Source organism: Anolis carolinensis, chromosome 4 (assembly GCF_035594765.1).
Source record: "Anolis carolinensis isolate JA03-04 chromosome 4, rAnoCar3.1.pri, whole genome shotgun sequence".
In the NCBI taxonomy this organism is placed as follows: Eukaryota; Metazoa; Chordata; class Lepidosauria; order Squamata; family Dactyloidae; genus Anolis; species Anolis carolinensis.
This window is the reverse complement of record NC_085844.1, coordinates 93,881,257-93,905,117: the sequence shown is the minus strand read 5'-3', so window position 1 is coordinate 93,905,117 and position 23,861 is coordinate 93,881,257.

Below are 23,861 nucleotides of genomic sequence, written 5' to 3'. Positions count from 1 at the left end.
TCAAGGTTGGCCATTGCTCTCCTCCCAAGAAGTATACATCTTCTGATTTCCTGGCTGCAGTCTGCATCTGCATCCACCTAGAAATATAAAGTCTATCACTGCCTCCATGTTTTCTCCCTCTATTTGTCAGTTATCAATAGGTGTAGTTGCCATAATCTTGGTTTTCTTGATGTTTAACTGCAACCCAGCTTTTGCACTTTCTCTTTCACCTTAGTGATAAGGCTCCTCAGTTCCTCCTTTGAGCCATCATGGCCCTTCCAGTGAGAAAGAGGAGTTGAGCAAATTTCATATATCATTGGGGTATGTAAACCAGTAAGAGTTGATCAAAGATGAATATGTAGAAGACTTTCTCCCCACTGCAGAAACATCTTCAGCAATAACTCAGTTTCAAAGATGTTCCCGCAGCAGGGAGAACATTGTCTAAATCAGTTGTTCTTAACCTGTAGGTCCCCAGGTGTTTTGGCCTATAACTCCCAGAAATCCCAGCCAGTTTACCAGCTGTTAGGATTCTGGGAACAGAAGGCCAAAACATCTGGGAACCCACAGGTTGAGAACCACTGGTCTAAATGGTTCTTTCTCACCTGCAGGAATGAATAATATGAAGAAATGCCTCCATATGTGGTCTCTCTCTCTGTATGTGAATCTTAGTTTATCTACTGAGTTTCTACACAGTTGGCATTCTTACATCTACTGATTCTGAGAGCTACTGAGTTCAATAGTGTGGCTTGAAATGGCTGATAGCTCTTACAGCTTGTTAACACGATACATGTGAACGCATGAAAGCAATCTGTTCCTCAAGAAGCATGATGGTAACATGAGAACAAGACATCCAAATTTCCAAGACCTTCCATATCCCCATGGATCAGCTTTATAAGCAACATGCTTACACTGCACACCTGCAACCCCTCCCTCTAAATTGTCCAGGCCAAGCACTTTACTGTAAGTCAGGGCACTTAATCACCAGCGTGCCCCAGGGCAACCACATACAGCCTTATTTATGGGGAAATCAAGAAACTGAAATACTCAACCGTGCCTGATTAGCTGCCCTAATATGCTACTTGTGGCTAATTTCTGAGCTGCTTAACTTACAGGTGGTGCCTTCAGCCAGTAAATCATCCTTCCTGCCTTGTCTTTGAGCTCCTGGACCTGCCATGCATATGTGAAGCCTGCTTAAGTGACAGGCAGGAAATAATTGATGGAGCATTAAATCATGCTAGTGTTTAGCGAACTGCATCCCTCTGAAACAAGCTAGGCTACATTCCCAGGCTTGGACTCAGTTCAGATGTTGTTGTAACCTACGACTTCAGTGCCATTGCTTGCAACCTTTCGACGGTACAATGTGTGCATTTCCCACTTTTATTTGCTGTACTTGTTAAAGAAAACCTTTGCATAATGTATCATTATTAACATTTCCCACGCCAGTTAGTGATCCATGCAACATGACAAAAACAAATTCCAAGTACTTTGAAACAGGAAGGACCTGTACTGGGAAGTTTCTAGTGTTCCCTTTTTTGTATAGGCATATGTGTTGCAATCTGAGACTTATTTGCAAGGAACCCTGATTAAATACAGGCAGTCCCAAAGTTACAAAAAAAAAAATATGTGCTGTAGGTTTGTTCTTCAGCTGAATTTGTATCTAAGTCAGAACAGTTACATTTTAAAATGTAACTCCATTTTTAAGTGTAACAACCATAAATATAGCTTTGGGTAGCATATGGAAGGGTGAGGATATTGTTTCGCTGTCTTTACCTCTGTTCAGAAGATTCCACCTCATTCTCTCCCTGTGATCATTGGATTTTGGAAAAAAAAATTGTCATATCATGGAAACAAGGATTGGTGACAAAGCTTCAGTTGAGACACCTTTTCCCCATGATAACTCTTTCAGGTATAAATTTCCCTTCCGAGGGGTAGATTTCTCTCACTTCTTGTTGTCTCACCCCTGTTCCTAATTAAGAATAGTTTGTAAGTCAGATGTTTGTAACTCGGGGGCTGCCCATATTGGAACTTGCTGGTCTGAGTATGGAAATTATGGTCTGGCTCCACCCCTGGCTGACAGAAAATTTATTTCCCACACTTCCACTGCCTTACAGTGTTGTAAATAGGCATACTTGTGAATACATACAAAATTAACTCACTCTTTTACAGCAAACCTTTGATTCAACATTTTAAAGCAAAGTCAAAGTTTAACTGCTGTGTAAGTGTTGTATTGAAAGAGAGGCCAGGTACTTAAGTTGATTGACAGCAGGGATTGTCTCCTGTTAATTGAGTGATTGTTCAAGCTTTACAAGTCAGAAGCTGAACTCAAGTGGCAGTAGGTTCTCACAGAAGTTCAGGAAGCAAGAAGACATCTTTGCTCCCTGGCTTCAGGTAAGCCTTGTCTAAGATTGCATTGGAAACTGAGTGTGGGCTTGGCTCCTGTGGTCAAACTGCTATGTGAGTATTGTATTGAAAGGGGAACCAGGTACTTAAGTTGATTGACAGCAGTGATTTCCCCCTGTTAATTGAGTGATTGTTGAAGCTATATAAACCAGTGTCCACACCTTTGCTAACATACCTTTACAGTACATACAGAAAACAAAACAACATAAACAAATACACAAAGAAGGGGTTGTTGGCAGTCTGCACATAAACATGCATGCGCATTAACTAACACTACAATCATGCCGCTGGTAACCTTACTCACTAAGAGATGCAATGAAAGCAAAACCTTCCCATCATACCCACAAACTGTGGCATGTTCAGCTTCTTCACACAACAACTAGTCAACTACATCTGCACCAAGTGTAAATAGATTTCTCTGATGGAGCAGAGGATCCAACAACTCGAGGACTGTAGTAAGACCCTTAAGGACATTTAGGAACTCGAGCTCTACTTGGACACTGAAAAACACGCTGTTCTAGATACGCAACCCACATCACACCAACACCACCATAATAAGGAACTTTATTCAAATGTGTACAACCCTCATGCTTGAAGGAGGTCATCTGTAGAAAGAGACACAGGACTAGGCAGCCTCCGCAGAATACTTCTGCTCAGCTTGACTTACACAACAGATTCCAAATTCTTACACCACTAACATCTGATCAGGACACACATCTTGTGGAGGACCACAGTTACTTAGATGCCACTCAGTGGGCCACCCTTGATCAATGCATGGGGGATAGCCCTGACAGGGACGATGCATCACCACATTCACACTTACACAATCATGCAGATACTCCATCCCCAATCGTAGACCAGGCACAACAGGAACATCCTTGGGAGAGTGATGGGCTCCTGGACGCATCACAATGGAGTGTCATTGACAAATGCACTGGGGATTTCAAGAAAGAGGACAACACTTTACACCTTACTTCAACAGGAAAACTTTTCAGGGGACCTATACACTAACTTGCACAAAAGGGACTCTGTCAATCCTCAAAGGAAACAGGGCTTGGTAGTAGGCGACTCCTTCCTTAGAGGAATAGAACCCATCATTTCCAGACCAGATGAGATGACTCGAGAAATATGCTGCCTCCCGGGGGCAAAAATACACCATATCTCTCAGAAGCTCACCAGGCTCCTAAAGCCCCATCATCCCCCTCCCCTCTCATATTGATTCATGTAAGAACCAATGATAACCTCTAGGCATACATTTCAAAAGATCACAAATGATTTTCAAGTTCTCGGAACAAAGTTAAAACTGTGTAATGTACATGTGATATTTTCATCCCTCCTCCCCGTTGTAGGACATGGCTCTACAAGGGCCAGAAAAATAGTACAGGTCAATAACTGGCTCAGAAAATGGTGTCAGGAGGAGCGTTTTGGATTTCTCGACCATGGCCTACTTTTCCAGGAGGATGGCCTACTGGCAAGGGATGGGGTGCATCTCACACAAGTAGGAAAACACCTTTTTGTGCAGAGAATCACAAACCTCATCAGGCACACTTTAAACTAGATCCACTGGAAGAGGGAAACAACAGCCTTGTGAACAGTATTTTACCCACAACCACAGGTAACCACCAAAAGGCTAAATGGAGGGTTGCACAAACACAACAAGGAAAATAAGCAGGACGAACTCCAACTTTTAGCACAACACCACAATTACAATGTCATAGGCATCACTGAAACCTGGTGGGATGACTCCCATCATTGGAATGTAGCCATTGAGGGCTATAACCTCTTTCACAGAAATAGAACAAAGGGGACAGGAGGGGGAGTAGCTTTATATGTCAAAAACAGTTACACTGCAGAAGAAATGCAAGACTGCAATCCAGGAAACCAGCTTGAAAGCATCTGGATAAGAATCAAGAGAACCAGGACTCAAAAAGATCTCGTGGGTGTCTACTACAGACCTCTGGAAGACAAACTCGGCCAATAGTAAAAGGTCCAACAAATTCCATGCTTGCCTTGCCGACAATTTTATGGTCCAGAAGGTAGAAGAGGCAACAAGGGGATCAGCTACTCTCGATCTCATCCTAACAAATGCGGAGGACCTGATCAATGCAGTCAAAGTGGTCAGATCCTTAGGGGCAAGTGACCATGTGCTCCTGCAGTTCTTCATACAATGGAAGGCTGAAACTAAGACAAGTAAAACACACATTCTGGACTTTAAGAGAGCTGACTTCCAAAAAATGAAGGAAATACTGAGCGGCATTCCATGGATGCCAATATTAAAAGACAAGGGAGTCAAGGATGAATGGGAGTTTTTCAAAAGTGAAATACTCAAGGCGCAAATGCAAACAGTGCTGACAAAGAAAAAAATTAAGGCAAGTGTGAAGAAGCCAGAAAGGGTGGTCAAAGAACTTCTAACTGAGCTAAGACTCAAAAGAGACATGCACAAGAAGTGGAAAAGGGGAGAAATCACCAAAGAAGATTTCAAACGAATAGCCAACCTCTATAGGGAAAAAGGTTTGCAAGACAAGCGCAAAATGAGCTCAGGCTTCCCAGAGATATTAAAAACAACAAAAAAGGGGTTTTTTTGCTTACGTTGGTAAAAAAAGGAATAACAAGGAGGCGATAGGGCCTCTGCGAAGAGAAGATGAGGTGATGATGACAGGGGACGGGGAAAAGGCAGAACTGCTTAATGCCTTCTTTGCCTCAGTCTTCTCACAAATAGAAAGCCATCCTCAACCTCAGCAACATGGAGTGGATGAAGGATTAGGGGAAATCCAACCCCAAATACAGAAACAAGCCATTCAGCAATACCTGGCTGCTCAAAACAAATTCAAGTCCCCAGGGCCAGATCAACTACATCCAAGAGTATTGAAAGAACTAGCAGAAGTTATTTCAGAACCATTGGCAATCATCTTTGAGAGTTCTTGGAGAACAGGTGAAGTCCCAGCAGACTGGATGAGGGCAAATGTGATCCCGATCTTCAAGACAGGAAAAAAGGACGACTCAAACAATTACCGTCTGGTCAGCCTCATGTGGATACCAGGCAAGATTCTGGAAAAGATCGCTAAGGAAATGGTCTGCAAACACTTAGAAACAAATGCAGTCATTGCTAATAGTCAACACAGATTTATCAAAAACAAGTCATGGCAGACTAATCTGATTTCTTTTTCCAATAGCGTTACAAGCTGGGTTGATACAGGGAACGTCGTGGATGTAGCGTACCTGGATTTCGATACTGTGAAAATGAGAGCTGTTCGGCAGTGGAACTCTCTCCCCCTGGGTGTGGTGGAGGCTCCCTCTTTGGAGGCTTTTAAACAGAGGGTGGATGGCCATCTGTCGGGAGTGCTTTGAATGTGATTTTCCTGCTTCTTGGCAGGGTGTTGGACTGGATGGCCCATGAGGTCTCTTCCAACTCTATTATTCTATGATTCTATGATTATCAAATGATTTTTTTCTGTCTATTTTTGACACTTAAAGTAGAAAATGGATTTGTGACTTCCTAACCACTCAGCAATCAATAGACACAAAAGAAAGTGAAAAGTTAGGATGGCTACAGAAAGCTCGTAGGTTAGCTAGTAATAATTAGACATGACTTGCTATCAGATTTTAATCCTGTAAATATCTTGTAGCTATCAATGGTTTTAAGAAAAAACATGACTTTCATGTAGGTTGGTGTTTCAATACACATACCCCAAACTTTAATCTGATATTCAATGTTTTAGATGTATACTAAAGCCAATATTGCTGTGAGATGTGGAGCTACCATTCCTATCTCAATGTATTTGTGGTCCTTCAGTAGTCACTTATAGGAGTTGCTAGCCACTTATAGGTGGGCTTCTGACTGAACAGGGGCCATTTATGAGCTGGGACTTCCATGCAGAGTCTATATTTTTTTTCTTTCCTTTTTTCCAAATAATTCTTATTAAACATTTATTAGTAAAGTAGGGGATAGGGGGCATGGGAAGGAGAAAGGAGAAATTTGGGGGAGATCGATTAATTATTGGTTAGTTGCATCTTTACAAATGTGAGCAATGGTGATGTAATGGTTAAACCTTTGTGATGGCTGGACTGTTAACCTGAAGATTGGCTTGCTGACTTGAAGGCTGCCAGTTTGAATCCATGAGATGGGGTGAGCTCCCGCCTGTCAACTCTAGCTTGCGGGGAGATGAGAGAAGCCCCCCAGTATGAAGATAACACATCCGGGCGTCCCCTGGGCAACATCTCTGCAGACAGCCAATTCTCTCACACCAGAAGAGATGTGCAGTATGTTCTCAAGTCCCTTCTGACATGATTTTTAAAAATCTTTACAAATGTCTAGTATGATGTGAGGAGAAAACAAAGAGTGAAGTTTGTTGAGTAATAAGGGGTTATTTTACAATATTATCATTGTTACAATGTCTTCATCTCTATTTTTTAACATAAATTACATAATATATCGAGGATTCTAACCATTTAAATTTAAGTCCATTGGTTGTCTATCTTCTCACATTGTCTCATGGTCTTCTTTTCTAGTTCTTCTTCAATGGAAATTAAACTGAATTTTTCATAGCAGATACATTGAAACTTTTCTTAATTATTTATTATTAACATCTACAAGGAAGATTCATTTAGATTGTTAGTGTTTTATCATTTTATCATTATCATAATTCTCTCTTTCTGTATTTACATCAATACATTTTCCATCTATAACTCTTGAGGTCAAAAAGCTTTTCTGACCCCGATTTTCATGCTTCTTGGCAGGATCTTGTGGGTCTAGATGGCCCTCAAGGTCTCTTCCAACTCTATGATTCTATGGCTTGAACATAATCTCTCAGTATGATAATATTCTTATCAACCATTTTTAAGAACTTTCCCTGATAGCTCCTAGAATCTAGATCTCTCAAACTTCTTTCTCAAGGATTTGTTCCCATTAGCCCATCTAGCCTTTTTTATATCAATCTGTTTCGCTCTCACTCTTTCTGTATTGTACATACTTAAACACATTCATATAATGCTGATGTTTTCAATAGCAAAGAGATTCTTTATTTAATGACTGCACAAATTAGCTCTGTTTTGTACAGATTCTACATAGAAGCAACTATTGTTATATTTAGTACTTTCCTTTTCTCACTGCTAAAGCACAAACCAAAGGTATCTCATCTCTTCCCAGAAAGAAGCATATGATGAGGGCTATACCTTACTTTCACCTCCCTGTATGAATTTTTAAATAGTTTCTCTCACAAAGGAATTTAAGATCCTACTGGAATAACGCAAACTAGTGGCTGCATCATTCATTATTTCCTATGCATAATACTTTTCATATTCTGCTTTTTCTTAAACCAATCCATAAGCACTTGCAGTGCTAACTAATAAGAAATAATAGTTATTGGTCAAACGTATTTCCCACATGTTGTTAACAACTGAACAGCAGCTCATTCCATTGTCATATTACCATAACCCAAGTTAGCCATCCGACTTCAGATGCTTTGTTAAGATCACCAATGTAATAATTAAGCCATTGTTAACAGGAAAGAATGTAAGAATTGCTTTCCCAATGACACCAAAGGTCATTGAGTTGAGCATTCTGTTGTCAACAAAGACATGCTAGGCCCCTCCATAAACTCTTGGACCATATCACAAGCAGAGATTGGAATAGTTACTTTAGGGTAAAAGACCTTCCATAAACCAATCTGCCATGCTGGTTTAGGGATTTTGAGAACTGTAGTACTAAGGAAGACTTGGTGAATGATGCCAAACCTTTATTACACCAGTGTAAAACACATTTGGGCGTGGTGCACAGCAGTGTGAGAGAGGGAAGAGAAAAATATCTCTTCTAGTTTTTGAACAGTTTGGTATCTTGCAGGGCAATTCCCTACTTTGACAGAGATGACTTCCTATGCCGCCCCCTTCCATCATTGATGTGTTTCCAACCGCCAATTTATCAAAACCATTATTTCAGTTCTTATACTATATTGTCACCACCTGTGCAAGGATAGTCATGCCAGCCAGTAGGATTGCAGACGTTAAAAGTAATTTTTCCAAGCTCTCATCCCAGGCATCAAGTTATGCCCCTCAAAATAAAATTCTCATTTAATTACACTGAATCTATCACCCACTGATCTATTTTTTTTTTTTGAAATCCCCCTAATCTTGTGTCCATCATCACACCCTATGGCTAGGAATCCTGTAAGTCATTGTGACAGTTGTTTTCATGGACTACAGACCACTTTATCTGTTGCAGTTAATTGTGCAGTGAAGTACATTCTCTCTCTTGTTAACTTACTTCTGAGATAAATCCTCTTGTTATAAGAGAAGGTGAGACAAAAAATATCGCAGTAGCACCAAACAATGTGCTCTAGTTTTTTTTTATCCCTTACTTGTCTTTTGTTTTTCTGAACTAAAAAGCTCCACTTTAGCCTTTTCTTGTAGAAGAGGTGTTCCTCCAACCTCCTCATCATTTTAGTTGCCCTTTTCTGTACCCTTTCCAGCGGTATGAGCTGTCAGACCTGTCAAACATAAAGCCAAAAAGGCAATTCCACACTTTAGGTACCAGTTACTCAGCCTGAAAGCATTTATTTCTACAGCTTCTTGTACAGTTTTGTAATATGTAGTAATTGAAAGCTGATGTTCAAAGTAATATCTCCTGGCCTTAGGATCTAAAGGCCAATTCCCCAACTTGTGAAAACTTGCAGCTAGTCTCATGTCAACAGTTACCTATATGGAAGCTGTTCCTGTGAATGTGATCACTACCATGCCATCATATACCTAGCTAGACATTTCTAGATACCTAATGTCAGAAATACTAAAAAAAAAATGAAGAATCTGGACTTAGAAGATGGAAGCTGTTTGTTCATAAGCTTCAAGTTAAGATTAGTTAAGCCTTGAAATATTCATAGATTTTTTATGTATTGATTTTTAAAAAAGGAAAGAAGAGAGGAATGAAAATAAGGAGTGTAAAGGTAGCCCAAAAATTGCATTGTTATTCCTTACTAGAATAGACCCATTAAACCAATGGAATTCAAATAAATGTTGATTTACAAAGTTCTTGTTGATTCTGTGAGTTTAGTTGGGATAACCATTGAATTTAACCTTTAATTTCTATCATTTATCAGGAACACCTTCTACAAAATTCTGATAACGTTCAAGAAAACATCGATACTTTTTAAAAATCCAGAAAATATGTTACCTTAGAAAGAAATGTCTCATGAACTCACATAGGGCTAAATCCATGATTACCTCCAAATAGAACAGATCCACTGCCTTTTTGGCTTTATGTTTGGCTCATTGGAACAAACATAAATGCTAACATACCAAGTTCCATTGACTGAACTGGGCTTTTCTAACTGAGGGTCCTTCCACAAAACCATATAACCCAGAATATCAAGGCAGAAAATCACACAATATCTGCTTTGAACTGGATTATCTGAGTCCACACTGTCATATATTCCAGTTCAAAGCAGATAATGTGGGATTTTATTCAGCTATGTGGAAGGGGCCTGAGGTTGATGATTAGATTTAGCCCATAGTGTATGTGTGTATGAGATGGCTTGGCTATCATAGAAATGCTGTAATCAGGTCCATATAGAAACTCTGAAATCAGTTAAATGAATTTCTTAGTTAGTTGACTGTTTTCTTAATTTGAAAGGTTACCTGGGAGGGAGTAAAATGGTGGGAGTCCATATATCAGGGACAAAGGTTTGCCCAGAAATTGAGAAATAAAATCTTGTCTTCACAGAAGCAATATTGAATTTATCTATTGAATTTACTTTCAGTATAATAAAATATTAACTCCTCTTTTCTAATGTAGCTTTTTTAGAATGTCTAAATTCCATTCAAATATGCTCAGCTGGCTATTGCATTAAAATTGTAGAGACTGTAAATTTTGCCAAGGAACATATTCCTCAATCAAGATGTTTATAATATATTGAAATCACCTTTTAAATCAATAACTAAGGAATTAAAGTTAGACATTTCCAAAAAGTATGTTACTGTATGTATCTTATGGATTATTGAGTTTTTTTTCATACCATTCTCCTGAAGAAACAGGGACAAAACAGGAATGGCAGGAACTGAAGTTCAGTCATTTGAGAATTAAATGTGTGGCAGCTTTTGCTGTCAGAAGATGCTTTCAGGATACAGCAGTTGAAGGATTATATCACAAAGGTCACTCAGAGAAAGAAAGAGTGTCACAAAGTTAAGTATATCCAGGAAAGAAAAATATCAGATAATAGGGAATATATCTAACCATGCTCCCCACCACAACCAAGCTCGAAAGATAGATCGTAAAAGAGGTAAAGCAAAGCACATAGCAGATATATGAAAGGAAATAGAGACAAGAAGAAAAAATAAAATAGAAAGGTAATACAATAGAAGGGCAGCTGTAGAAATCATAAACGAAATGCACAGAAACAAGAGTGAAACTTATTGAATAAAGCTGAATTTATTCACAGCATTCAGATGGTGAGATGTGCACGCAGGGGGGTGGGGGGTAATAACCCACAAAATGGCATTTCGGCTGACTGCAAGATGCTAGAAGATGCATTTTTAAAATTGTCATGTTTTCATATGACACTGTATGAATAATTGAACAGGGATGCCACGTTTTATTACAAGAGTATTATCAGTGAAATGTTAATGCCAGACTCTAAGTCTTCCAGCCTCTATCTATTCTTCACTTTAAGGAAATGCTAAGGGTATAGTTTCAGCGCACTACCAGCAATTAATGTTATCCTCATTAGACAGGGAAATAAAAATTATTTGAGATTTTCCGAATCCCAACAGTGTCAGGACATTTCATTTACTGTATGGTATGATATTAATTTTCCACTTCTTCTCTCCTTACCCCATGCCCCATGCTTCCTATATTAATAAAGTGGAGCTGTAATATGGAGGAGAACAAGGGGAATAGAGGTCTTTTTTATCCCTACCCTCCTTTTTTGAAAAATATAACAGGTCAGAATGGATGTGCCTATCAAGGATGAGTCTATAGTTGTGAACATTCAGCAAAGCTACAAGTGTCCCTATCACTTAACAGGCATTACACATACAGATGACATTAGAAAGAAAGAAATACGGTATTCAAATTTTAGAGGCCAGATGCTATTATCTAAGAAAGAGATGGTTCTGTGGGTTAGAAAACAGCAATTACCTGCCAGATCAATGAAGAAGAACCAGTCCTACCCACTTTCCCTCTCATTCTTGGAGTGCTGAATGGGATTCCTGTATGCACTGTAACTCAGTTGGCCAAGAAAAGTATTCACATGACTATGATCCTCTTTATTATTTTGGTTTGTCAAGGAAAGGATCAAAATGTTTGATCATAAAGTATCAGAATTAGTTTTCCAGTTTCAAAATCATACAAAATATTCACATTAGCTCTTGAATGTTGGACTCTAGTCAGGCTCACACCTGACTAACTTTTCTTTGATTTCTCTAATACAATTATTGTGATGAGGGAGCAGGTCGTACATGCATATTTCTTTTTCATTAGAGAAGTGCAACATTCAGTTATTGCTTGCATATATAAATGCACCATCCAACAGCATGGAACTTTGATATCACCTGAGCTGAAATAAAGTCCTTTCCAGAGCTGCCAATTCATACATTCTGCTGTGAACTATTTTGTATCTGGGCTCTGCCAGTCTATGTTAGCCCAATTTACTACCATAGGCCACACAACCAACCCAAACAACTTTGTGAACTCCAGTTGGCTTCTGCAAATTGATGTGGATGTTTTTTCAGATTTTATGTCATTATATATTTTTTTGCCTGACAATGCTGGTTTAATTTGTTGATGTCAGGATTTACCAAAAACAAGTCATGCCAGACTAATCTGATCTCTTTTTTCGATAGAATTACGAGTTGGGTCGATACAGGGAATGCTGTGGATGTAGCGTACCTGGATTTCAGTAAGGCCTTCGACAAAGTCCCCCACGACCTTCTGGCAAACAGTTAAATGTGGGCTAGACAAAACTACGGTTAGGTGGATCTGTAATTGGCTAAGCGAACGAACCCAAAGTCTTCATCATGGAAAGAAGTGACAAGTGGAGTGCCACAGGGTTCCGTCCTGGGTCCGGTTCTGTTTAACATCTTTATTAACGACTTAGACGAAGGGTTAGAAGGCACGATCATCAAGTTTGCAGACGACACCAAACTGGGAGGGATAGCTAACACTCCAGAAGACAGGAGCAGAATTCAAAACGATCTTGACAGACTAGAGAAATGGGCCGAAACTAACAAAATGAAGTTCAACAGGGACAAATGCAAGATACTTCACTTCGGCAGAAAAAATGGAAATCAAAGATACAGAATGGGGGACGCCTGGCTTGACAGCAGTGTGTGCGAAAAAGACCTTGGAGTCCTTGTGGACAACTAGTTAAACATGAGCCAACAATGTGATGCGGCTGCTAAAAAAGCCAATGGGATTTTGGCTTGCATCAATAGGGGAATAGCGTCTAGATCGAGGGAAGTCATGCTCCCCCTCTATTCTGCCTTGGTCAGACCACACCTGGAATACTGTGTCCAATTTTGGGCACCGCAGTTGAAGGGAGATGTTGACAAGCTGGAAAGCGTCCAGAGGAGGGTGACTAAAATGATTAAGGGTCTGGAGAACAAGCCCTATGAGGAGAGGCTTAAAGAGCTGGGCATGTTTAGCCTGCAGAAGAGAAGGCTGAGAGGAGACATGATAGCCATGTACAAATACGTGAGGGGAAGTCATAGGGAGGAGGGAGCAAGCTTATTTTCTGCTGCCCTGCAGACTAGGACGCGGAACAATGGCTTCAAACTACAGGAAAGGAGATTCCACCTGAACATCAGGAAGAACTTCCTCACTGTGAGAGCTGTTCGGCAGTGGAACTCTCTCCCCCAGACTGTGGTGGAAGCTCCTTCTTTGGAAGCTTTTAAGCAGAGGCTGGATGGGCATCTGTCGGGGGTTCTTTGAATGCGATTTCCTGCTTCTTAGCGGGGGGTTGGACTAGATGGCCCATGAGGTCTCTTCCAACTCTACTATTCTATGATTCTATGATTTAATTCACTGATGTTAGGTCTAATTAGATGTTTTAATTGCTGTTTTCATATGTGGGTTTTTTTCTGGGATTCTATGTTGTTATTTGTCGGGTTTTGTGAAGGCATTGAATGCTTGCCAATATATGTTGGAATCTATCCTGAGTCCCTTTGGGGAGAAATAGCGGAATAGAAATAAATTATTATGATTATGATTATGATTATCATCATATCATATTATCATCATCATCAAATGCCCAATAATCATCTGCTGAGAAAACAAGTCACATAGTTGCACATGTGAAGCCATTCTTGATGTCTGACTGCTGAATAAGTAAACTAATTCTCCTAAACAGCCTTACATACAAAGTAATGTGAAATGTTCCATATACTGTTTCTCTGATTCAGATGTTCAAGTCATGGTATAGTAATCAAATAATTAATCTGAAAGTGAAAATGAACAGAATATACTGGCAATCCTTGAGCTGCAAACATCCAACTTACAAACTTACAAACTTACAAACTGTTCATAGTTAAGAACAGGGGTGAGACAACAGGAAATTAGGTAAATCTACCCCTTGGAAGGGAAATTCACAACTGAAAGAGTTATCATGGAGAAAAGGTGTCTCCACTAAAGCTTTCTCACCAATCCTTGTTTCCACAACAAGCCACATTTTTCCAAATCCAATTTCACAGGACAGAACGTGTATTGAAATCTTCTGAACAGTAGCACGGACAGCAAAACAAACATCTCAACAGTATTAATTCTTCCCTATGCTATTCAAGTGTATGTGTATATATATGTGTGTATGTATGTGGATACACACACACACACGAGATAGGACTTGTAAGTTTGTACTTAAGTTGAATTTGTATGTAAGGCACAACGGGTGGGATGCTATCAGTGATGCCGATGATGCCCAAATATATTTCTCCATGCCTCTAAGAACAGCCTTATCTCCTGGAGGGGATAATGGGCAGGATGAAGAAAGATGTATTGAACTGAATCCAAATAAGTTAGAGGTGGTTGTATTAAGGGTCCAAATCTGGCATAGAAGTGTGTCAGCCAGTTCTGAAAGACTCTATTCACAGCTTAGGAGTGCTCCTGGATCTGTCTCTCCAAATGTCAGCCTAGGTAGATTTGACAGCCAGGAGTGCTTTGGTCAATATGCCAGCTGGACACCCTCGTAGAACTGGAAAACCTAAATAAGGTAATGCATACACTGGTAACCTCAAAGTTGGGCTTCTGTAATACATTGTATGTTGGGCTACCAAGTTTACTTCAACCAGCCAGAACCCAACTAGCAATTGTCACACAGAGGACCTTTGCATCAGCCACCACTGTTGAATGACCTGCTGGAAGATATTCGACAGCTAAACAAACTGTCATAATTTTAAAAATAAGTAAAGACGGATGTATTCTAGCAGGCCTATCCAATCAATCTTAAACTATGAGTTTTAAACTTACACTTCATTTGTACTGTTTTAATGTCCTTTAATCTTTTAACTTTGTGGGCAGGGAAGAGAAGGGCATAACAAATAAATAAATGAAATAATAATAATAATAATAATAATAATAATAATAATAATAATAATAATAATAATAATAATAATAATTTAGAGATTGGAAAACTTCATTTTAAAAAACTAGCTCCCCGAATCCCTCAGACAGCATGGCCTGTAACTTTTTCAGACACTAGGGTGGCTACTCAATTACATGGTAATTCAACATGTTTTTGCTATTATATAAACAAAGCTATAATTTGCCTTAACCTAACTGCAATGTATATGTATATTTATATGTAGAAAATAAAAAGCAATCTGTCCTCTCGTTATACCTACAGACTCTGGCAACCTAGAAATGAGTGCTTATAAAGGCTTACTTAATTTTGTTAATAATGTTTGAATCAAGTCATTCTTCATTTTCTATAAAACTTAAACAGGCTAGAAGTAATTCACTTATATTTTTTACAAGTACTAATGAATAAAGTATATGTGCTATTTCCAATAAATTACACTGTTGTGGTGTGAAAATGGGGCATTCCAAAACACTTTAAAATGTGTCACCTTTATTTTTATAGTATATCCTTTAGAAGAGACATTAAACTATGTTTACTTTATCCCCTAGTACTGTACAGAAATGTGGAGAACATTTTCCCCTCAAGGAAGTTTTGTTAAGTAACTCGCCCCTGAAAGAAGAAGGATTCTTAAGGGGTTCCTATAATGGAGCATATAGGATTTTGTGTGGGCACCATCTCCCCATGCCAAAATGTCCTGTAATGGTGCTATTCTAGGGGAAGGTGGGAGAAAAAAAAATGTCTAGGCCATTGGAAAGGGAGGTTTATCGTTGCTACTTAAACAATCATACCTAAGTTGATAAGTCCAAGCAAGAATAATTACCCCTTACAAAGCTCTATAACTTGCTTTTTATCAAGTCTGACTGGGTTATGTACAACTTGGTTGATGTTTGGACTCTGTGGAATCAATAGTTGTCTCTCCTGAATACTTCTATTATAGAGAAGAGAACTTTTGGTCATGGGACAAACCTGAAGGAACTTTTCTTCTTTACTTCATTCTTTCTTCCATATGTGAAGGAGGAGGAAAACCACTTGAGGACATCCATTCTTCTTCTCATTCCTTGAGTTGGGAGAGGGGGAAAGTGAGGACAAACAAAACCAGTTGCCCAAAGTACCAAGTTGAAAAGGTCCACTTAATGCTGTGGCCCAGTGATTTCATCTGGCTCCATGGATGTTGTTCGAGTGGAATACAGCCCACAGTCCTATTTAGAACCAGATACTTACATCAGCAACCTACCTCTTCTGGTAGGGTACTTCTGATGAAGCCTTTGGCTTCCCTTTTATCTATCTATCTATCTATCTATCTATCTATCTATCTATTTATTTAAGCTAGACATATCAGGACATTCATGAGGATAAAAATGCTCTTAGCCAGCAGTAATATAAAATGTCCTCCTATTGAAAAAAATCCTTGTTGCTCTGCTCAAAGGAGACAGATTTGATTAGGAAGGCCAAGTATTGGCTTGCTTCAATGAAGACACAGCTTGTTTCTTACAGAACAAACACTGATGGCTGCAACTTGTTTCTTTCCAAAGTGAAAAGATGTGCTGTAAAAAGGAAACTGCCAGTGTAAACCATGGAACTGCACTAGAAGATTAAACGTCCTCCCTGTTTGATAGATTAATGAACTCCTAAGATTTACCTTCATGGAAGTGCTGAATTTTGTTATGGCATTTGAAAGAAGATGACTATGGTACTAAGTAATTTTTTATGAGAGTATAATGGCTATGGGTAGGAAGAAATAAAATGGACAGATCTGGGCATCCTAGGGCCCATCTACATAGGACAAACGAGTTAGGTAGAGATGAATTAATTCTATGGTGTCCACATGATCCATGAGATCAATTTGCTCTAATAGGGAACAAGACCACTTAAAGGAGTCATTTACCATGTTTGGAACATGTCATGGGACTCTTAGGAGCTTTTCTGAAGGTCTGTAACTCATCATCACTTTGTGGTAGTGTGAACAGTTGGGCATTTTTTCATGTGGCCATCCCACTTTTCTGGAACTCTGGCAGCCTGGAGACAAGAAATTGCACTTTTCTTCCCTCTCCCATCCTCAGCTTAGCAGTGACCATGGTCATGAAACTGGTGGTGGTTGCTGCTCATCACACACACTGTTGCTGGCCCTCCAGCTCTCACATCTCTTTGTCACTTCGGTTAGTGTCAGTGGATGCAACAAGCAACTGCTACTACCTGTTTTATGCCCAGTGGTCACTGCTAAGCTGAGGATGACAGGGAGAAGGTAAGGGTGACAGTCCAGTGCTGCTGAAATGGGCTGTGTGGACTTCATGCAGCCACTCGGCTGGCTTAATGCAGACACCCGGCTGTATAGAACTTGGTGGCACTGATCCAGAATTCCCACTCCAGATCAGCATTGTCATATGTAGCCTACATAGATGGGTCCTTAGAATACAATCATGTGCATAGCTACTCATAAGAACATCCCACTGAGTTCATCTGTATATTGGACTGCAGCTATAAAATAGATACAGCAAAAAGAACTGCAGCTCAGCTTATAAAGCCAAAGCTGAGCAATGTATACAGAAGTTTATACTATAGGCAGATAGTCTAGGAAGTCATAGCCCTGTGTATGCAACACCTTAAGAGGGCTGTTGATAATAAAGATACTGGGAAATCTTTTATTCAAAGAGTCACAAAATCTCAAAGTCAACTTGAGGACAATCAGCAGTATCAACTACAGTGTTTTATAAATGCTTGTTCTTAATTTTATGTTGTTTGCAAAATGAAAAATATGTCATAATAATCCAGATTTTCTTGAGTTGTTAATAAATATGGCTTTTCAGATCATGTTATTTGGCTAATTTGTATCATGATTAATAGAGACTGCTGTTATTAGAAGTACTAAAAGTTTAGCATCTCAACTGCAGGACACAGAATGAATTTTCACTCAAGAATCCCTATCTTGGAGTTGTACTTGTTGGAATACGCAAAAGGGCCAGAGTTAAATTATTGCAACTCCTTAGATATACAAACCCCTCAGGACAATAAATAGCACACTGAATATTGACAGGGTTAGTGCTATATTAGCTGTGCCACAAACTGCGAAATAAATGGCTATGATGGATGTGAAATATTTATTGCTTTGCTGCACAGCACATCTGAATTTGCATCTAGAAATGATCCAGTCAAGAAGAGGCCAATGCAGGTTTGTGTTAGTCGAAGAGCACAGCAATGTATAGCATCCCAGAAGTTACATTTTGAAACAAACCCTTTAAAGGAATCAGAGATTATATATCATATTACTCATTATTCTATTTTGGGAACTTATTCACAGTGAGAACTGGCAGAAAAATGGCATCTGTTTGGATCTGATCCTTTGGCAGCAAAAAGAAGTAGCAAGAGATTTCTGTTATAAGCTGTAGGGCAATATAAGGATATAAGAATTTCCTTGTGAGAATACATTCTGAGGTAATAAATAGAGACCAGGGCCGGTTGAACGTAGAGGCCGCTGAAGCGGCCGCTTCGGGCGCATGCTGAGAGGGGCGCTGTTGAGGCATCGACATCGCCCCCGTAGCGCTGCCAATGCTGCCGCGCCACCACTGCTGGCGCGGGGCTTCGATCGCTCGCACCCGCGCAAGCGAACGAAGCTCTGCGCCAAACTGAACAGCACTGAAGATGCTGGATCGCATCTGCACAGTTCAGATCGCCCATTTCGCCCGAAGTTACTGGACGCAGCGCAGATCGCCAGCCGATCTGCGCCTGTGTCCAGAAGCCTTGGGCGAAAAGGGCGATCTGAGCTGTACGCATACGCACAGCTCCGATCGCCCATTTGGCCCGAAGTTGCTGGACGCAGCGCAGATTGCCAGCCGATCTGCGCCTGCGTCCAGAAGCCTTGGGTGAAAAGGGTGATCTTAGCTGTACGCATGCGCACAGCTCAGATCGCCCATTTCGCCCAAAGTTGCTGGATACAGGCGCAGATCGCCAGCTGATCTGCGCCTGCATCCAGAAGCCTTGGGCGAAAAGGGCGATCTGAGCTGTACGCGTACGCACAGCGCAGATTGCCCATTTCGGCCCAAGGCTTTCCCACCGCTTCCTGGCCAGCTGGGCCCAGGCGTGCGGGGCGGGAGGCAGTGCCCTGTCTGGGCAGAGCCCCGCTTCCCGCGCCACGTGCCCTGGCCCCGCCTCCCACGCTGTGTGAGAGGTGGGGTCAGAGCGAGCAGCACAGGAGGCGGGGCCAGGGCTTGGGAGGCGGGGCCAGGTCTGGCCATGCCCCGCCTCCCACGGTGCATGGCCATGCCTCCAGCAGCATGGGGGGGCACAATTCCCCCCCACTTAATATTTAACATTTTCTTGGGCCGGCCCTGATAGACTCACAATTTTCTCTTCACATAGTGCTGTCAATGTTGCAAATGGCAATGACAGGGAGGGGCTGGCATTTAGGCCCTTGGTCAGAGATGCCAAACTAGTTTTGGTGCAGCTGGGTAGTAGGGACACTCTTCCACTAGCGAGGTGGTTCAGGGTGCTCCCATCAGGCCAGAACCAGTATTTTGATCACTTACATTATTTGTCAGCATAGAACCAACTATTGTTAAGGTTAAATTTAAGATCAGACCTGAGTTTAATTTTTTGGGAATGCTGGACAATCAGCTAAAAATAAAATTTTGGAACATACTACAATATTTAATAACTGCCAGAAGAACTGTACATGCTCAGAGGTGGATGGAACCAGTCATCCCAATGCACAAAGAATGGCTAATAAAGATCCGTAAAACAGCAGAAATTGACTATGCTGATTATGGAGAAATCTGTGGCTAACTTTTAGAAAGAACAGGGCCTGTTCATTACAATTTCACAACAAGAACGGGATCATTGATCAACTTTAGGATTCAAGAATTAGTTATGCTTAGTGTTAAATAGAAGCATGAGTACATTATTGTTTAAAGGATAACAACTACATGAACTAATAAGGGATAGTAACAATCAGATAGAAAGTGGGAAGTTCGTAGGGTTTTCAAAATAGTTGTTGACTTGTAGTTTAGTTGTACTATATAGTTTGTAGCTGTGCAGATTTGTTAGTTGTGTATACAACATCCCTCTTTGTGAGCTTTATTTTGTGTGTGTTTTAAAATAAAATTATAATTTTTCATAGAAGAAGGAGATATTAGGAGGAAATATGGGGGTCAAGGGGTAAGGGAAGTGATCACACGGAATGAGGGAAGCAAGTATATAGTCCACATAGTAAAGCATAAGAGGTCACTTTGGCCCTCTTGTCTAGTTGGCTTGCCAAGGCTCTTCAGCAGATAGTTAAAAAAACCACAAGTTGACAAGTTTGACACTATATTCAGGCTTAAAATATGTCTAGATGGATTGCTTTGTGATTTAAGGAGTAGTTTTGGGTTAGTAAGTGAACATTAGGGTTTGGATAGAACTTTGTTTCCACCAATCCACCTTCTCTAAAGTCAGTTTCCCAGTATTTCATGGGTAAAAATGTGTTCCAGGCTGCTTATGTTATTTAAAATACTAAGGGCTAAATATATGATTGGTTATTCACCATTCTGTTTTATCTATGCATATATAATGGCATAGATCAGGGGTCCCCAAACTAAGGCCCGGGGGCCAGATGCAGCCCTCCAAGGCCATTTACCTGGCCCCTGCCCTCAGTTTTAGACTTAGGCTCGCCCAAAGTCTGAAATGACTTGAAGGCACAACACCAACAATCCTACTTGATTATCTCATTGGCCAGAAGCAGGCCCACACTTCCCACTGCAATCCTGATAAGTTTACAGTATGTTGGTTAAAATTATTTTTATTTTTAAATATTGTATTGTTCTTTCATTTACTGATATTGTAAATGAAATAGTGTAAATGAATGATATGGTAATAATATAATATATTGTGTATACATATAATATTGATAATAATATTATAATGTAATACAATATAATATTTATTTATTCATTACAGTATTTCTACCCCGCCCTTCTCACCCAATAAGGGACTCAGGGTGGCTAATAATAATAATACAATATAATAATATTGTATAATATAATAATATTAATTATATATTATATATTAAATGGAATATTACTAATAATATTACGGTATAATGGTATAGTACAATATAGTATTATATAATGCTAATATTGTGTTATGCTAATAATATAATATATTGTATGTGCATACAACTTGTAAGCTGCTCTGAGTCTCCTTCGGGGTGAGAGAGGGTGGGGTATAAATGTAGTAAATAAATAAATAAGTAATTGTTGCTGGTTTGTTTTGTTTTTTTGACCTGAAAACATGGCTATGTGCCCAGGCTTTCAAAGATTAAGTGATAAAGATGACCCAGACTGATTTACAGCTACAGCATGAGGATTTTGGATGAACCGATTTTTAACCATATGTTTTATATTTTTATATTATTTTTTATTGTTTTAATTATGTGCAGGTATCGAATTGTTGCCAATTCTGTACGCCGCCCTGAGTCCCTTTGGGTGAGAAGGGTAGGATATAAATGTTGGAAATAATAAACAAATAAATAAATAAGACATGTGCAGTGAGCATAGGAATTTGTTCATTTTTTTTTTCAAATGATCATTCAGCCCCTCAACAATCTGAGGGACCATGAATCGGCCCTCCACTTTAAAAGTTTGTGGACCCCTGGCATAGATAATTTATGTATATAATGGCAGATGAGGGATATAAAGCAGGGGGCAATGCTCCCCTCCCACTCCATTTATTTTCAAGTTGCCTTGTGATTTCCAGCACTTTACTCCCAGCAGGGCAGACGCAAATAATGGTAAGGTAGAGGAAGGTTCAAACTCATCCTGTTTCTCATGTATCCTTGATGGCCATGTCTGTCTGTCTGTTTGTCTGTCTGTCTCTCTCTCTCTCTCTCTCTCTCTCTCTCACACACACACACACACACACAAATAATGCTGCTGGGCTGCTGCCAAAACTGACTGATTCTGCTTAGGATCTGTTTGGCAAGTTTGCTGGGAGTATGATTTGCCTTGGTAATTAGGGGTATCACCCTCCAGTATGCTGCAGAGACAGCATTATGAATGAAAGTAATGGACTAGATTTTTTATTTTTCAAAATGTATTAATACCAATGTAGTTTAAAAAACATTCTGATACATATTAGAACAGGCAAGAATTTGTTGTATTATCTGATCTAAAATTCACCCAAATCAAAATATACGAGGCATAATCAATTTAATTCCAAGTATTTTAAAGATAAGTAATTCAGCTAACTGTTCTACGAATGAGGCTGCTTGCATCCTGATAAATATTTTACAGTTTTCTTCACATTGACAGTGGCTATGGCATCTGACTGATACTGAGAATTAATGCTGAAAAAGTAACTTTTTCAATCTCTGTTTCAGGTAGAATAAAATTGTCATGAGCATTCTAGCTGTGAGAGGATAATAAGTTGTAGCAGTTCCAATATGCTTGTTATTCTTTTGAAATTCTGGAATATTTTAAATATACAATATATTTTTAACAACCAAAAAAAGGGGGGAAAGAGTGGTTCAGCCATAAGAAAATGAAGTCATTATTAATTATTATCAAGACTGTTGCAAAACATTGTCATGATACCTCACACAGGAAATGATATAAGGGAAAGAACCAACGTTTACATATTTCAAATATAAGAGGTTAGCTGTTTATCATTTACACATTTTATCACTTATAGCATCATATTGTACAGTATGTAATAGACAGAGACTCCAGAAAGCTAGTACAAATGATGATTGGGTACATTTGCCTTCATGTTTGTAAGTTATATTTCTGCATTCCTTTCTTGACAACACAATAACATGAAAATCTTTCATGCCAGAGAAATGTCCCACTAATACCTTGAATTTAAATTATTCATTTCATATGGTGACAACGTTGTCTTATGTTACACATACCCAAAGATCTCACAGAGAACACTGGGGAAAACTGAAGAGACAATGCAGAAACAGATATCACTCTCTTGATATCTATTGCTGGAGGAGGTGGGAGATTAATGTTGCCTTTTTTTAACCTAAAAGATACATCTCACCCCATACCAATTTTTCAATATCCTTTACCAATAAAATGTGACAATATCCAAGTACTATTACAGAATAGTTACTGGTTTTTATGGCTCTTGCTCTGGAATTTAAATGTCACTTTCTATTGATGAATTAACTCAACCAATGTAAGCCATAAACAGATTAATTACAATTCTATGAAAGTAAGACAACAACCATCTTTAAGATGACCACTTAGAAATCACTTGCAATTATGTGCTAAGGAGCAAAACACACATGGATTGTAGAATTTCTTTAAAATCACACCATAGGTTTACAAATATCAAAGCCTTGAAGAGTAAAAAAAAACCCTGATCATATTATGGTAAGTCCATAATAAATATGGTTTTTATGACAGTCCAGTTGTCTCCTTCACTCTTTTCAAAATTATTTGCTTCATCATATAGACAGGTATTCCTCTATTCTTATTCTGCACCTAAAGGCAGGAGATTATAATCTTCAAAAGGCGACTGCAGAACATTTTATACAATACTTGTGAAGTGCCATCTTATCTAAAGATTGGACATCATCTGAAACCATACTTCTAATGAAGAAAGCAGATAGAAAAACATAGCAACTCTCATCCTATTATTCTTCTCTCTTAACTGTATAAACAGTTCACAAGGATCCTGCTACAAAGAATATCTCAAGATGTGGAAATCAACTGAGAACAAGTGGCCTTCAGATGCAGCTACTCCACCCTTGATCATAGCCATGCAGTCAAACGACTACTGGAAAAAAGCAGAGAATATGAAGTTTCCGTTTGTCTTTCTTTTGTTCAAAAGGCTTTCAACTCAGTTGAGATAAATGCTATCCTTAATGCTATGCACCAAGCCAGTGTCAATCCAGCACATGTGAACATCATAAAAAGCACCAATACAATGTGCACAACAGATATAAACTGT